Consider the following 18,417-nt stretch of genomic DNA (forward strand, 5'->3'; position numbering starts at 1 on the left):
TTCCATTTCTCTGTACATGTGCATAACGATGTAAAATATAATTCTTTCTGTGGGTTGTAATAAAAAATTTAAAAGCCTCTGAAATAGAGAAATCATTTTCCCCCAAACTGGACTTTTAACAAGATTAAGAAATGTGAAGCCAACGCAAAAAGGATGGATGTCTCTTTAGTTCTCCTACCGATAATTCAAATTTTTAAAATCTCCTGAACCGATTCCATGAACTCTTCCAATGTTTCCAGGCTTGTTGACTGTCACCACCAATCCACACATTCAGCTTGTATTCTATTTCCCTCCAATGTCTTGGCCACTATTCAGACCACAGCCATCATTGACCCTTTTCAAGGAAAGCCTGTCAAAAGAGGTCCCTCAGCCTCTAGTTTTTGCTTTTGTTTTTTTTTGTTTGTTTGTTTGTTTTAAATCATTTAAAACCCCTCCACCTTTTTACAGAAAAGTAAACTTTCTAAAGGGCACATTTGATAGTGTTACCCTTCTGCTTACAACCGTTAATGGCTTGTCTTATGTTCAAATAGTGTTCAGACTCCTTTGTACAGTGCACAGAATGCTACCTCTCAAGCCTATGTGCCTATGTGCATGGTTACATTTCCTCCACTCCCTCCCCCAGCGACCACCCATCACAGTGAACGGCTTGCAATTTCCCTGTGACACCAGACTCACCATCACCTCAACTACCTGCATCACTAGTCTCCTCTGGCAAACCAAACCTGGGTTAAGGTACTCAGTAAGTACTTCCCTCTTTCATACCATGTGATGGCACTGATTTACATTCTCCTATTTACTCATCCCATCCTCGCCACTGGCCTGCAATCTCCTTTAGAGGGGGCATAGTCTTGTTCACCATATCATCTCAACACCTAGCCCAGTGCCTGATACACAGTCAACTTTGGGGTTTATTTAAAAAGTTCACAGGGAAATAAATTCAAAATAAATTATAGACAATTAATTCTGAAAGCTTTTGGATTAGGTCATCTGTAACTAGTCCTTCAAAACTAATCTCTAATTAGGCACTTTCTCTTAATATGTACCCTTCAGTGATAACAGCAGTTCTGAAAACGTTCTCAGAGGCGTATAAATAAACGCTTAAATTAACCATGGTGGCTTGTTTAATCTTTTCTAGAATCATACCAATCCTATCAATGGATGGAAGATTTTCTCCATGGTAACATTTCCTTGAACGCAAAAGCTCTGTGAACTATGAACGCAATCACTCAGGGATGCTATTCCTGCCAGATCCAAATCTCTTTTTTTTTTTAGTACTTTTTTAGAATTTTATTTTATTTATTTTTTTATACAGCAGGTTCTTATTAGTTATCTATTTTATACATATTAGTGTATATATGTCTTGATTTGTTAGAACCTTGAACCAAAAAGAGTGCCCATAGAAATAGGTGATACTTTGTGTTCTGTTTCTTGGAAAGAAGACACAAAATGTGACCTGTGGATCTTTGCATTTTAATTATCACCATAAAAGACTAGTACATAATACTACCTTCTCTAAGCAAGAAACCAAATATGACAAATATGTTCTTTATTTTTGTAAAATGGAACAATAGGAGAGCAATTGACTCTGTTGTCCCTTCATCCTGTTCAAAGATGCTATGCCTCCAACTTGCAGAAGAGTTTACAATTTGTAAGGGTAAATATTGAGTAAGTCTCTAACACTCTTTGAAACATTTGGAATTAATGAGACATGCAAGCACTGATATGAGTACAGATAAACAAAAAGAGAGGGAGTGCCCATAGTAAGCTATATGCTACAGCTTTAATGCTATAGCATTTAAAAGGTAGAGAACGTGGTTTGAGGTACTGCAGAGTTTAACTAGTAATAAAGGTGATTACAAGGCCCAAGACACTGATAGACTTAAATATTTGATTTTAGACATATTCAATTTAGATTCTCTGTTTTGGAGAAATCTGGGTGCAAACCAGGAGCAAAGGTTATTGTGAAACAGTAAGGAGCAGGATTGTTCTGTGCAGAATTTCTCAAATCCATAATCATATTCTGGAAATGGTTGGAAGGATTTGTTGTTTTGAAACCATGAAATGTGTTACTTCTTGAGGAGGAGAGCTGTTTTAAGGTTTAATTTCATTTTTGTCAACTTGATAAACTCTGAAAATGAAATAAATTGAAGTAATTCATTCATTTGGCAAATATTTATTGAGTGTCTACTCTGTGTCAGGCAATATTTTAGACTCTATACAGTACTCAAAACAAATTTCTCAACCTTTGTGAAACTTATATTCTGAGGAGGGAGGCAATACAGATAATAAAGAGTAAACATAAAAAATGAGGGTAAGTGATGTAGTATAAATTAGAAGGTGATGATACTGTGGGGAAAAAAAGAGGAGGAGAATGGGGTAATATGCTGATATTTGGAATAAACTGGTCAGGTCAAGCAAGTGCCACAGAAAACAAGAGTTAGGCAAAGAATGGTTGGAGGTGAGGGAGATTGCTGTTCAGATGTATGAAAAAGAGCATTCTGAGCATAGTGACAGCCAGTGTATGCTTATTTTGTTCAGGGAACAGGAAGGAGGCCAGAATGACCAGCGTGGTAATTAGTTTATTGGTTAAGCTAATGCAATGAAATCTTAATGGTTTATCAGAACAGAAATTTATTTTGTTCATGTAAGTCTGCTTCATTCAGGAGCCCAGGCTGATGACGGCTCTGTCATCTTCAACAGGTGACTTTCAAGGTCCCCCTGGACATCGATATCTAGCAGGTGGTAGAAGACAGTATGAAAAGTCACAAGAGGGATTGCAGGCCACAGGTAGGGTGATTAACGCTCCCTATTCGCCTGGGAATGATTGGCTTCCCAGTGTATGGGACTTTCAGTGTTAAAACTGGGATGGTTGGTAACTGTTGGCCAGACCTAGAAATCGTGGTGGTGCATTGTGGTGGGCACATGCCATGGCCGGAAGTCAGCTGCATATTATGCAAAAGGGTTTAGAAAATGCCTTCTAGCCAAGTGCTGGAATGGAGGAAATGATGTCAGACAAGAAAGGGGGACAGATCACATAGGACAGACTCCTTGGAGAGACTTTGAATTTTACTCTGAGTGAAATGAGAAGAATTAGAAGGTTTTCAGGAGAGGAGCAATATTTTACTTCGTGTACTGAGTAATTTAATAAAGACATATCATTTTTTAAATACCAGGCATTCTTGAAAGCATTTACAAATATATATGTATATATATACACACACACACACACACACACACACACACACATATATATATATATACACACACACACACACACACACACACACACACATATATATATATATATATATAATTTTCATGGCAACCTCACAAGATAATCACACCTCTAATTCTCATTTTACGGGGGAGGAAACTGAGACACAGAGAGATTTGGTAATTTGCCCAGAGTCATTCAGCTGTAAGCGATGGAGCTGGCATTTGAATCCGGTCAGTCTAGCCAAAGCCTCCATGCTTCTAACAGCTATAATAGTCACCACTAAGCTAATTTCCAGGGTTTTGCAGAATCTCAGGGAAAAAGCAACAGATATGGTTCGTCTGTTATTGGCCCTCTCATGTCCCAGGGCAGCCTTTCTCCCTTCTGCAGGTAGACACATGGTCCTATCACTCCGGCCCTACCCATACCTGTCTTCCAGAAGAATGATGGACAAAAGCAATAACTGTAATGTGTGCCTTTAAAAAATGTTTTTAATTGAAGTATAATTGACTTACGATATGTTAGTTTCAGGTGTACAGCATAGTGATTTGATATTTTTAAACACTACGAAATGATCACCATGGTAAGTCTAGTTAGCATCTGTCACCATACAAAATTATTACAATGTTATTGACTATATTTCCTATGCTGTACATTGCATCCCCGTGACTTATTTATTTTATATAATGTATGCTTTTGTGGTGAATGGAAAAACAGGGATAAAAAAGGAAAGGAATACTTTAATAACAACCTCAGAGACCTCTGCCCCCTACAGACTCCCCAGTGTCTTCTTCCTTTTCCCTTTTACTTCGTAATGTCTACTTACGGAACATTTGAAAGTGTGCTTTAAGTCAGTATAAATATTGCTTTATTATCATTGACTACAGTATAATTTCTTAATTTAAGTTCATGCTTTTGTGAATTTTTTCAATAGTGGGATCTAAATGCTGGAAAAATCCTGCCATCTGCTAACATCGACTAGTGGTTTGAAAACAAAGTGAAGTAAGCCCTGTGAATATGTTTAAGCCAAATTCCATAATAGAAGATTGAGTAGACATTAATTATCTCTTGGTATCATGGAACGCTAAAGATATCAAGAAATAAGTATGATACATTGTTCATTTCCTTAATAAGCTTTTAAAAATGAGATGCTATAGAAAAAATATCATACTGATGCCAGTGTTAAATACCAGCCGAGAGAAAAAAATTTTTAAACAAAGGCGACTAAGACAAAGCAGTCAGAAAAACCCAATATGAGCAATAAAGAAAAGGCAGTAGTATATAATTTTGAGATTAGGAACAGGGTAGGAACAAGGTCTTCCTAAAAGCTGGATATAATGATTAGTGAGGTCAAATTATACTTCCCATCAACTCTCCATCAGGTTAAGCTTATGTTTTAGATCTGATCTCTACCAAAAAGCTTAATTAGCAGTTTCCACCACTGGGTAAAGCAAGATGTGTTTCTATAGAGAGAACAATTCATATTCATGGCTCACATATTTTTTTCTTCAAAAAAACATGGGAAATCACCTCTTGAAAACTCCAGTATTAGTGATTATTTCTAGTATGTGTCTGGAATTGCTAAAACTTCCTTCTGAGGCCTGAACCAAGTATTTAATTACTTGCATACATTGGCAGCATTGCAAGGATATAATTAGTGTACTTTCATTTCATTCATAAATTAAGAGGAGAATGGCTTTCCAAACCTGATTAGTGGGCTATGGCCTTGGTTTCAGGGTGGGCAGTAAATCTAATGAGACTATGAGACTATACTTCCTTTTACCAGCATATTATTACCAGCGAATAAAGGAATTAGGCTATATCACGGAGCTTAGAACATTAATGAACTTCATGTAAAATGAAATTTATTGGTGGCCTTTAGTAACCAGACACAAATTTTAAACAGGAGTTAAACAGAGCAACCTCAGTTTCCTTATTTCAGACTTGAATGATGTAAAAATGGACAGCCTGAGTGAGGGATATCATTGATCTGATAACAACTCAAGAAGGGATTTACATTGCATTTCCTGTCAATTTCTCAGCCTGTTACAAGACCGTCACAGCAGGGGCCATTGACCGTACCTTTAGAATCACTGGCCTTCAGACATGGTAACATCTGTAGACTCTGCTGGCTATGGGGCCTTGGTAGCCTCATTCACAAAACAGACGATGACGTTTGAGGCTTTCTGTCCTATCTGCTCTTGTTGTCTTCTGTGATTATATTTTAACCTTTCTTATATCTTTGGCTCTTTGCATTTGCACACTGCTGAGAGGGAGGCAGTACCCTCTATTTTGGAAAAGTAAGTCTCTACTCTTTATCTTTAATAAACTGTGCTTGGGCTGAAATCCCAAATGCTCCTCTAACTCCTGAATTGCACTCACTGAACTTCTGTTTAGTGATACTGTTTTGGTTTCACAGAAGTCTCAGGCCTCCTGGTCTTTGGGGGATCGACCAAGACTGGTACAGCTGCAGAAGCATGGCATCAGTGGCAGCATTTTCTTCCTGTCTTTGTCGGCCAGTGTGGTCATCCCTACCATTCTGGTCTCAAAGCCCATTTCCAGTTTGTTCTAAGCAAGGTTCTCAGGTTTTTATGCAGAGTAGAGAATTATAATTTTATTTTATTTATTTATTTTTAAAATAAATTTATTTATTTTTTTACTTTACTATTTTTGGCTGCACTGGGTCTTCGTCGCTGCGCGCGGGCTTTCTCTAGTTGCGGCGAGCGGGGGCTACTCTTTGTTGCGGTGTGCAGGCTTCTCATTGCAGTGGCTTTTCTTGTTGCAGAGCATGGGCTCTAGGCATGCGGGCTTCAGTAGTTGTAGCTCACGGGCTTCAGTAGTTGTGGCACGTGGGCTTCAGTAGTTGTGGCTCGCGGGCTCTAGAGCGCAAGCTCCGTAGTTGTGGTGCACGGGCTTAGTTGCTCTGTGGCATGTGGGATCTTCCTGGACCAGGGTTTGAACCCGTGTCCCCTGCATTGGCAGGCAGATTCTTAACCACTGCGCCACCAGGGAAGCCCCGAGAATTATAATTTTAGAATATAAATTTGCAAAGGATTCTAGTTTAACAGCTTTGGTTATTATGTGTAGTAATAGCTAGTATTTACGCCAAACTTACTATTTACTAAAATTTTTGTGTGTTATCTCATTTAAATTGTCACAAGTAATCTCATGAGGTAGAAATGATTATCCTTTGCATTTTACAGAGTTTTAACTATTTTTTTAAACAGTACTTAAGTTGAATTTATTTGCATTATATGGGGGGAGAGGATTCTCATTTACAAGTCTCATTTTTATGAATTACATAGACCACTACTTCAATTCTCTTCTATATTTTGATATTCTGAGCTACATCTCCATTTCAAAAGGCAAAGTATACTAGGATTAAACAAATAAGTACAGTCAGACCCTCCATATCCATGGGTTCTGCATCCTTGGATTCAACCAATTATGAATCAAAAATATTTTTTTAAAAATTAAATTTCAATTTGCCATGCACCAGCAACTATTTACATAGCATTTACTCTACATTTACAGCTATTTACAAAACATTTACATTGTATTAAGTATTATAAGTAATCTAGAGATGCATTAAAGTATAAGGGAGGAATGTGCATAGGTTATATGCAATTACTATACCATTTTATATAGGGGACTTGAGCATCTGCAGATTTGGGTATCCACCGTGGGGCGTGGTTGCTGGAGCCCATCCTTGCTACACACTGAGGGACAACGGTATGTGAATTGTGCCCAGACTGGATCCTGGAACAGAAAAAGGACATTAGTGGAAAAGCTGGTGAAATCAAAATAAAGTTTGGAGTTCAGTTCAAAATTTGAACCAACATTGGTTTCTCAGTTTTGACAGAGGCACCATGGTCATGTAAAATCTACCATTAGGGGAAACGGAGTGGAGGGTAGAAGGAAACTGTGTCTATTACCTTTGCAATTTTTCTGTAAAAGTATTCCAAAATAAATTTATTATAAAAAAGCGAAGTGGAGAATTGAGACATTCTTCTCTGTCCAATACACATTGCCCTTTAGCAACGTGATAAGGTCTTCAGTTGCTGATACCTTGGGGGGGGGGCCCACTTCAACTCAACGTTTTTAGAATTCCTATCATATTCAGAAAATGCTATGCCCTCTCCTATTTTAATGCATAGCTTTTCTTTTCTTTCCTTTTTTTTGGCTTTAACAGAGGCTTTTAAGTAGGGGGAGAAAAAGTGGTGGAGAAAGGAACTCTCCCTGTTTTTTAACCTTCTGAATTTTCAGTGATGGTACATCCTGGTATTTAGTGGCTGTCAGTGAAGAGAAATATTTGCAAGCCTATCCTCCATGAAGTTCCCACAGGACACATTTGCAGTTGTTATGGTAGCAAAGGGGAATTTGGAGGTCCCTTCCTTCCAGAGGGCTTCAGCTCGTCACTTGTCATTCAGAGCTCTCTGAGAACCTGGGCTGGAGCAGTGGCTGAGTCTCATGGGCCAGGGGAAGCCTCTCCGCCTTGCCAAGGCCAAGCTCACCTCTTACCCCAGGAGCAGCAAACTGAAGTAATGAGACCACTCAAGTGTGTGATATTTGTGTATTTCTATTTGTACCTGAAGCATCCCAAGTTTACCAATGAGTTCAGGTCAAACAAATCCTCACTTCGGGTGGTGGGTGAGTACCTTGAAGGGTTTGGCAAGAGTTACCCAGCATCTTGCTTATGCAGAACCTTCTGATCTAAGTCTCTTGGGGAAGATAAGGCTCTGCGGGTCTTGGGAAAGTTGACTTCCAACCAATTTAGTGTGCGTTTAAAAAAGAGATGTTGGAACCTGATGAGTATATTCCCTTTGCCTATCCCAAATCTAAATGCTATGTTTCTACCTAATTCCTCCATGTCGAGGTGTTGGCTCGCATGCTGACATACTGACATTTTCATGCCTTTATTAATTAGCAATTAATGCCAAAAGTGAGAAGTAGCATTTGCAAAGAGGCCAATTAAAGACTACATATTGTCAAAATGCCTAAAAGCCCGAAACCCAGCAGGCAGGAGGGTTGTGGCCAGCAATGCCCCACTGAGTGATTATTCTTGTTCAAATCCTCCAAGTATGAAAACTTGCCAAGCTGCCTTGAAAATACTTGTTCCTGGGTTGATACTAGTGGGGTTAATACAATCTTAGTGGAGTTCATGAGGAAAAATGCTTTAAGGAGCAAAAGCATTTAATATATACATCTGTATGTCAGTTTCAAACAATACCGAGAAAGGTTCTCTCTCATAATTAAAAAAAAACACTAATTAGACCCTCACAATAATCCAGATAAATTAGATACTTATAAATAGATATATTCTACCATTCCATGATATAGCCTATTTACAAAGAATGACACAAGTTTGATTGAACATATTGGGGTCAATTAAAGTTACATTCCCAGTCTGTTACTTAAGAGTTTTTAATAGCATTAAATAGTCATGTGACCTGGGTAATCACTTGGATTTCAGTTTTCCTGTCTATAAAATTCACATGGTAACACATGGCTCATTGCACGGTTTTGCTGATTTGATAGAAGGCTGGATGTTAGGAGATGCTAACTTTTCCTCCTTCCTTGCCTTTTCTTCCTCATTCCTTCTGCCATTTCCCACGAGAGCTTGGCTCCTCTGACTTCTTCTGGGCAGCTGTGGGGAAAGGAATAAATTATTGATACAAGTAGCCTGCGACTCTATCTGGATTTAGTTTTTCCAAATCTCGCAGAGAGCTTGAGGGTTTTACAAAGGGAAGAAGAAAGGAGTGTGTGAATAAGGAAAGGATGTGGAAAAACTTGGAGGAAGAAGGATTTCTCTCAGATCACACGAATACCCTGTGACTGTGAGAGGGGCAGAGAGAGGTCTGTGGCTTCTGAAACCAGGCAACGTCCATGCTGCTTCCTGGCAGCGACCCCCGAGGCAGCAAAACCCGAGAGAAGAATGGCTACTTGATACATGCAGGCTGATGAGACCTCAGGAAACCTCACAACCATTCCTTGTGACCCAGAAGTAGCCGCGAAGCTGCTGCGCATGCCCAGAGCCGAGAAGCCACGTGAGTGGGGAAGATGCACGTTTCAGTGGGAACCTGTGAAAATACATGATCCATGAGCAAAAATGCCCCTTCTCTGTGTCCTTGGTTCTTTGTATGATGTCAGAACAGTATGACAATTCTGGGCTTGGTAGGAGAGAAAGCCGGAGAATGACTGACATTGAGTTTCCTGCCAGCCAGAGGGATGGGCATTAAAATAAAATTTCAGTTGATTTATTTAAAATAAAGTTATGAACTATTTCTTGCATACTTGAATATATGGAATGAGACTCATACTCACTCATTTGGAAAACATTCAGTGTTACCTCAAGTATGTGGACGATAATTAATATTAGCTGTCATTATTTATCAACTGACATTGACAACTATAAAAAGGATAATGTAAAAAAAATGTAATTTTCTTGTATCTTCTTAACCTCCAGTGTGAGACTGTATTCTGTGAGAGACAAGTTTGGATATACTGAGACTATTTTCTCTGAACCTGAACTTGGAACTCATTTCCCATTACAATACTTAACTGATTACCAGAATGATTGAGATGAGCTTTAATGCACTGGAGGAGGGGAGAAGAGGGATTGGTGGCCGAATAAGACTGTGCAGTCTGGATTCAGAATTTTAATCCTTATTTACTGGAGAAGGATGGAATCTTATTCCACGATACTACATATACATCCAAGGGTTTTTGGACTGTTTTTGTTTTGCTTTTGGGGTTTAACTTAACTTCTAGTGGTGGGAATCTCAGAGTATATAATATATTTTGGGGTAAACAATAACTTTGATGGGTTTGGTGAAAAAGTAATGAATTGAGATTTAATGGGATTTGGGTCTTGGCTATGAACTTTCTGGTCTATGACCTAGGGTGAGCATGCAGGTGGGGGTGAGGGCACCAGAGGTGCCTTTAGTGGCGAGCAAGTGACACCTGTTGCCTGTCTCTAGGAGCAGCAGGTGCTGTCAACCCACTGCATGGCTTGCAGATGTCGGGGTCACCAAGAAAGGCACGACTCACACAGGCGCTGGATGGAACAACGCTTGACACATAGAGCAGAGACAGAGCAAAATCAGCTTCAATGGTGAGCGTCAGTCCTCCACGGCCAGTGGGTCTCACCCTGCAGTCGGCACAGGGAGATGGTCTGTGCTGCAGGCGAAGGACCTCGTTCCCTTCCTGCTGGGAACAGCAGTGGTGTTGGCCAGGTGCCATCTGATGCACACGCTTAAGTAGGACAAAGAAATACACATCAAGTCTGGGACAGGGAGAGCCATTTCCAAAGAGATACGGCCAGCACAGGCTGTGAGAGCTCTTTATCTCTTCATAAGGACAAGTTCTAGACCAGGACACATTCTTAAGTGACCGTGCAGAGGTCAAAAGCCCACGTACACATGACTGCCTGTCCCAACATTTCGTTTCCAACAATGACTGGTTTGTTTTTAACCAATTTTCAAATAGCTTCTTGCCTGGTATTATCCTTTACCTTCTCAATCTTTAGAATTCTTAGACTTGGAGGCAGAGAAGAAATTACGGTTTTTCTATTTGAATTCTTCCAATATTTGCCTGGTTCTAATAGCCTGGGCTAGGAATTCTCCCTTGTGCGCTGAGCAAAGAAAATCTGGGCAAAAGGTCGAGGAAGTAGAAGTCACCTTTGGCTTTCTCCAGAGTGTACCCCAGTGCCCCGTCCTAATCTCCAGGGGTCCATGGTCCTCAGGGTGCCTTCAGTTGTTTTGGGTCCTGTTAATACAGAGCTTCACTGTATGCCCAAGGTGACCAGACATCTTGTTTACCTGGGACAGCGTTAACCTGCCTGTCAAATTTTTCCTCTTCACCTTCCAAATGTCAATGTCTCTTTTGTTTTTCAAGGTGGCAATGAACTAATCTGCTTAGCTGCTCATAATAAACACTTGTATTGCAGATTCTAAGCATACTGCCTTTATGATCACAGATGAATTTGCCCCACATTTTTGGCTGTCTCAGCGAGGGGAGGTGTGCAACTGTTCTTTAATGCCCCAGAATCCAGGGTTTCCATATGCCCTGCTAATAATGCCACACTGAGAATATTGGAAACTCTAATCCAAAAATGTAACTCTGAGAAGAAAACCTCAGCAATGCAGAATGGGGATGGGATTGATAGACAAGTCAGAAGGTAAGGTAAGGTGGAGCCTCCTGGAAAGGCCAAGGAACTGCTCTCATCATCCTTCAACGACCCTGAAGTTTCATCCCAAACCTAGGAAAGTAAAAGTCAAATTTTTACCTCTAAGTCACAGACATGAAGGGAGGAATGGCTTTCTCTTGGTCTCTCTCAATCTATCAAAAATCTCAGCTTTTTGAGGTTGCTCTGTTAGGCAGAGTTGAGTGAAACCAACAAGGACACTGACAACTTTTAAAGGTTTTCTCAACGCCAAGTGGTGTGATCTTGGTCAATTTACTTAAGTCTCTGGACTTACTTTCTCACCTGTAGAACAGCTGGTGAACAAGACAAATCATGTCTTTGGATTATTTTAAAAACAGTTTTGAACCTGCAGACTGCCTGAGGGAATCTTCGAGATTCCCAGAAGTCCCTGACCACACTGAGAACTGCTGGCCTAAACTATAAGACTGTGGAAAGGATTAAATGAGGTAATATACAATGAGGACTTGTCACCATGCCTAGTGCATAATAAAATCCTAAATAATGTTAACTCTTGTTCATTTTAGTTACTGTTAGTCACAGAAACTCTTATAACACTGAAGTGAAATTATACCCTAATGATACTGGACACGATTATGTTGTAGCTCAGAAGTTGTCAGATCAATGCATTTTCTACTATATTTCCTGCTCTAAAGTGGCCTTCAAACTATGCACATGTTGGATTTCCAAGATTATCATTTCATTTCTTTAGTATTATTTATATTTTATATTATATCTTATAGAATAAAATTTATTTTTAATCTTAAACATAATTTGTAGCTCATGGTGGGAAATTTAGAAATTAGAGATGCAAGAAATAATACCACATTCAAGCTCAACTATTGAAAGAAACCACAGTGAACATTTTGATGGATTTTCTGCTGGTCTTTTGTTTCTATGCAAGCATATGTAGTTTAGGGCTGTTTACAACATACAAAATAATTTTGTTTCCATGGTTAATTCGTGTCTGAATTAGTAAACTTTTTTTTTTTTTTTTTTTTAAATAAATTTATTTATTTATTTATTTATTTATTTTTAGCTGTGTTGGGTCTTCGTTTCTGTGTGAGGGCTTTCTCTAGTTGTGGCGAGTGGGGGCCACTCTTCATCGCGGTGCGCGGGCCTCTCACTATCGCGGCCCCTCTTGTTGCGGAGCACAGGCTCCAGACGCGCAGGCTCAGTAATTGTGGCTCACGGGCCCAGTTGCTCCGTGGCATGTGGGATCTTCCCAGACCAGGGCTCGAACCTGTGTCCCCTGCATTGGCAGACAGAGTCTCAAACACTGCGCCACCAGGGAAGCCCTAGTAAACTTTTAAAACTAAAAATTAGTTTGGTTTTACCACAGTCTCAACCATTATTCCAATTTCTGATTTCAGAACTTGTCAGGATGTCTTGGGTTTATGCTTTAATTCAGCACAAAGATGGAGAACCTTTCCCTCAGTACCATGTGTGGACACAAGTCACCTCTATGGATTCATCATGTAAGTAGTAACCAGAGAATGAAAGGTGATGTAGCTGCCTCCAATGAAACCTGACATATAGGACAGGTTAATAATAATCATAATAATGGATTAATTCTAGACATTCTTTTTTTTTTTTGGCCACGCCACGCATCATGCAGGATCTTATTCCCCTGACCAGGGATCAAACTCATGCCCCTTGCAGTGGAAGTGCGGAGTCTTAACCACTGGACTGCCAGGGAATTCCCCAGTATAGACATCTTGATAAAAACTTTTGTTTAAATTTCTATATATTTAACAATATTCTCCTAAATATTTAACAATTATTTTATTTTTAAAACTTTTTAATTTATATGCTTGTCTAGAAAGCTACTTATTGCTGTTACTGTTTACTAAAGGTATATTAAACAATGATTTATTAAGTGTCCACTGGGTGCTAAGAACTGTGCTAGGTCCTGGAGACACAGTGGTGAAGAAGGGAGCCATGGCGCTTTCAGGGAGGTTACAGCCCAATGGGAGAGACAAAAACCAAACAAGTAAACACAGAAATAAACAAAATTAAAGTTGTATTATTTCCAAAGATAAAAGAATAAAGATGAATACAAGGGTCACACAGAGGAAACTACTTTAAGTGGATGGGTTAGGGAAGCCTGTCGATAGAGATGACATTAAACTGAGAACAAGATAATAAGTGGTATTTTGCCCAGTAAAAACAGGGGAAAGACCCTTCCAAGGAGAGGACAGCCATCTGCCTGAGGATGCTGAGGTAATAAGACGACGGGTATCCTGGACCAAACCAGAGAGGGCCGTGCACTAGAAGGAAGAGTGAGGCAGGGCATGATGGAACTCGGGTCTGGAGGGAACTGGTCAGGCACCAGATCACCGTAGGGCTTTTCAGGGTGATGGTTTTAAGGAAGAGAGTGACAGACTCTGGTATCTTAGCAAACACTCTGAGTAGAGCTGCGTACGGGAGAGCTGACCTAGCTCAGACAGGGTGACGCCAGCAGATGCAGAAAGAAGTGGCTGGAGCTGAGCTGTGCTTCAGAGACACAGTAGACTAGACTTAGTGATGGATCAGTGGTGGTTGCGTGAAGGTGTGAAAGAGGCAAGAATAGGACTTGAGTTTCCATTTCCTGTAACTGATGGAGGCGCCATTTATAGGATGGGAAACACTGAAGGAGGAAGATGACTGCAGGGAAAGACTGAGTTCATTTTTGCACACGCAGTTCTCACACTCCTGATTCAAGGCCCTTTCAGCCCCTCACAGAGGTGGCCCTGCACAGGGTCCGTGCCTCCATTAGGGTGGTTGGAAAACGTGTTGCCAGGTAGCTGAATGCTGAATGAATCTGTGGTGAAGTATTTATGGCTGGTGGCCAGTAAAATGGTAGGAGACATTTATTGTACTAGGATTCTTTCTGTTTTGCGTGGCAGAAAACCAATGTAAACTCAATCAGTAAAGGGAATTTATTGCCTCATGTATCTGAAAAGTTCAGGAGTGCCCCCGGCACAGCTGGTGTGTTTCTCGCCAGAGTCTCTTTGCCTCTCTGTTTTTCTCTCTGTCGTCTCTATCTTGCTCTCTTTCTCTCTTTCTTTTGTGTTGCTTCATTCTCAGGCTCTCTCTCTCTGATGGGAAAGACGACTTTTTTTTTTTTATTTTAATTTATTATTTTTGTCTGTGTTGGGTCATCGTTCCCGTGCGAGGGCTTTCTCTAGTTTCGGCAAGTGGGGGCCACTCTTCATCGCGGTGCGCAGGCCTCTCACTGTCGCGGCCTCTCTTGTTGCGGAGCACAGGCTCCAGACGTGCAGGCTCAGTAGTTGTGGCTCACGGGCCTAGTTGCTCCGCGGCATGTGGGATCTTCCCAGACCAGGGCTCGAACCCGTGTTCCCTGCATTGGCAGGCAGATTCTCAACCACTGCGCCACCAGGGAAGCCCCGGAAAGACGACTTTTAACTTCAGGCTCACACAGTCCTCATAGTTCACAATGTCAAAGGAAATATACGAACATCTGCCCTAGGAGGGCTCACATATCATGTGCTCATGACTTCTGATGACCACAGGAATTGAGTTCTCTGGACAGTCTGGGTCCATTCAAACCATAACAAGTAGGTTCTGCAAAGAAGAAAGTAACTGTGTTCCCAGAAGAAGAAGAAATTCCGGGCTGGCTGGAAACTGGTCAAGAAACAATGACTGTTTTCAGAATTGTTATCTGCTGTTCTTCTCTTTGGCAGAATTTGCATTGCCAGACCAGTTGTCTATTAAAACTAGATCATGATAAATCCTTGACCTCTGTACCTACAAAAATGCCTACATTTCTATCTGCAAGAGTAGAAGACGTGTATCCACTCCATCCAGAGATGATATCAAGTAGTCAAGCTAAAAATGAAACAGAGTGGTGGAAAAAGAACTCTGAACAAAATAATAATAGTTTAGGGATGTAGGGAGTAGGCTGAGGAATTTGGTGAAATAAGAAGGTAGAAAGTTGATCATTGTTGGAGCTGGAAAATAAGTACATGAGGGTTTTATTATACTATCCCGTTGTGCTTGTATATGTTTGAATTTTTCCTTCATAATAGGTAAATTTTTTTTTTAAATGGTGGAGATTGGCAGTGAGTGATGACAGAACGCATCATTTTTAAATGACAACTGGAAATTATTGTGTTATGTTTCAAGATGTCATTCTTCTCAAACTCCTGAAATAGCATTACACTATGGGTTTGGTATGGAAATCAGATGAGAATTTGTATTAAATCCATCCATCATACCCCATAATTAACCAATTACCTGAGTCAAAGGCTAAGGTTAAAAAATGCAAATAACCTTATAATATTCTCAGTAGATTTCCTTAAAAGACAATAATATATGTTAGTTGTCATAATGGAAATGCCATGCATTAGACCTGTCTGCTCCTTGGCTAGAATTTTGACCTAAGGATTCCAGGATTGCAATCTATTAAAAAGGAGACACAAATTTCAAGTGGAATGCATTACACTATTAAATTTAATATCTTGAGAACACCAGATATTTCCTTTTTTAAAAAAATGGGATCAACTGTACTTTGAGTTCTACCCATAGGGTTGAAAAGAGACAGAAAAAAGAAAAACAAAAAACCAGGGACTAACACCCACTCTTCCATAGCAGTCCCTGTGTATTTGTGGAGATGAATCTTCCCAATGCACTTTCTTTAGCTTAAGCTTTTTATTCCACTCCAGCATATGAGTGAACAATAGCCACATCCAGCAAAAGAATTCTATAAAATTCATGGCTCTTGACCTTGGTTTATAGATTTGGGTAAATTAAATGTGTTTCTAAGGTGTCGACCAAGAATAATCTAAGCTTCTATCTGGCTTTACTCACCAACTTTATACCTTACATGTCCACATTTTTTTTCTTTTCTTTTTTTTTTTTTTACTATATCCAATGGTCAGACGTGGGCCTCCTGAGTTTGTTATCTTTGTTATACTGAAAAGGATTTAGGACATAAGAGGTTTACCATTATATTTCAGTTTTATTAAGCTTAGAAGTAGTTTCTTTCAGTTTTTGCTTTGCATGTCATCTCACTAACTTGGCTATGGTATATAAATGTGTGTGTATCTGTGTGTGTGTCTGTGTGTGGTTGGTAGGTGTGTGTATAGTCTAAAAAGAGAAATATGCACACACCCATACAGTAAAATCATGCTCAGGATGTTATAAACATTTTGCCTCTTTTATCTGAACCATTTTTCCTCTCAATGAATGTTTCTGTTAATCTGTGTGATTTGCCTTACCTGCCCCACTGCTTGTATGAACCCAAGGAGAAAAGAAAATCAGGAAATGTCCTTTGAGGCCAGAGCCTTGGCCAGATGGCTGACCTTCGTGTTCATCTTTAGTTCTGCCATATTGATTGGAAGCAACACCTTAGTGGAAGAGGATCTGGGTCTTTTGTCATTTGCTGTCTTATTTCTTTTGTATTTTCTTCTTGCTTGGTAATTGATATGGTTGGTATACCCAGAAGAAGTTTTGAGCACTGGGCACAGATTTTCACATCCAAAAATAAACAAATAAAGAGGTTCCAGCCAATTCCACTGAGTGGGGATGCTCAGTACAGTCAAGTGGGATGTAGCCACACAACAAGCATGTGTTAAGTTGATAAATGTGTTCCTGCATTGATGCATTTGCTTCTATGTTACATTTGGCAGCAAATACAAACCCTTCCCAACTTAGCAATTTCAATTCCTTCCATTAAACTCTCCATGTTCATCTCTTTTGTTTTTCTGACCATCTGTGCTCAGTCTTCTACCATAAAATTCATAAATATTTTTGCTAAACTAAACACATCAGTTTTTTCCATAAATCAAAAAAAAAGAAACCCTTTTCAAATCCCCCAAATCGTAGAACAAGGGTAGAATTCTTAGTTTCTGTCTCTCTTTGGACTTAGATTAACAGATGAATCAAGGTCACACGATTTTGGAACATCATTGTTTCTTACCAGTTTTATAGACATACAGCTCCTCCTTGAGTTCTTTAAAACATATTGAAGAAATTATGGCTTATTTTGTTGCTTAAAGGATTTGAGGTTCAAAATTGCACCAACTAGCCAGTAGTCTAAGTCCCTAATGCAAAATATAACACATTGTAGACATTCAAAAACAATTTGAATGAACAAATTAATAAATGAGCATTGTATATTTCATTGAATTACAGCTATTAAAAAATGCCTAACACAGGCCTAGAATACAGTAGGCATCCAAAGGATTCAAGGTAAAATTCACATGCATATGTGAATAGCTGGATAAAATAGATATAATAAATCAATGACTTTATTCATAAATAATACATTTATTATACATTTAATACATCTTGCAGAGTTTTCATGCTGCGGGGGGTAGTAAACATTAACCCAATATTTGCATTTAGGATTGTGTGATTGGGGAAAGCACTTTGAGAAAGAAACCATGTTGTATGAGAGAGTATAACAAAGAGAAATTCTGATGTTAAAGCTGGACAAAGGCTCGGGAAAGACTTACCTGCAGAAGCAATGTTTAATCTGAGTCCTAATGAATAAGCAATAAAAGATAGTTGGGAATAAGTTATCACTGATGTACTATTCTTGACAAAATGTTTAACCCAAATCTAATCGTGAGGAAGAAATCAATTAAATCCAGATCATGTGAAGTTCTTCAAAATAGAATGTTGATAGGGGAAATTGTGAGCAACTGATGGCTAAGATAAAATGGAGTTTCACATTATAACCAGTTGTATTAGGTATCTATTGCTGTGTAAAGAACTATCCCAAACCTAGCAGCTTAAAACAATAATAAATATTTATTATCCCATACGGTTATGATAGTCAGGAATTCACGACAAGCCTAGGTGTGTGGTTCTGGCTTCAGTCTCTTTTTCTATGAGTTCATTTGTTTGTTTTTGAAGTATAATTGACCTATAACACTATGTTAGTTCCTGTTACACAACATAGTGATTTGTTATTTCTATACATTTCAAAATGATCACCATGATAAGTCTAGTTACAATCTGTCATCACACAGATCTTACATAATTATTGACT

Source organism: Balaenoptera musculus, chromosome 17 (genome assembly GCF_009873245.2).
Source record: "Balaenoptera musculus isolate JJ_BM4_2016_0621 chromosome 17, mBalMus1.pri.v3, whole genome shotgun sequence".
Taxonomy (NCBI): domain Eukaryota; kingdom Metazoa; phylum Chordata; class Mammalia; order Artiodactyla; family Balaenopteridae; genus Balaenoptera; species Balaenoptera musculus.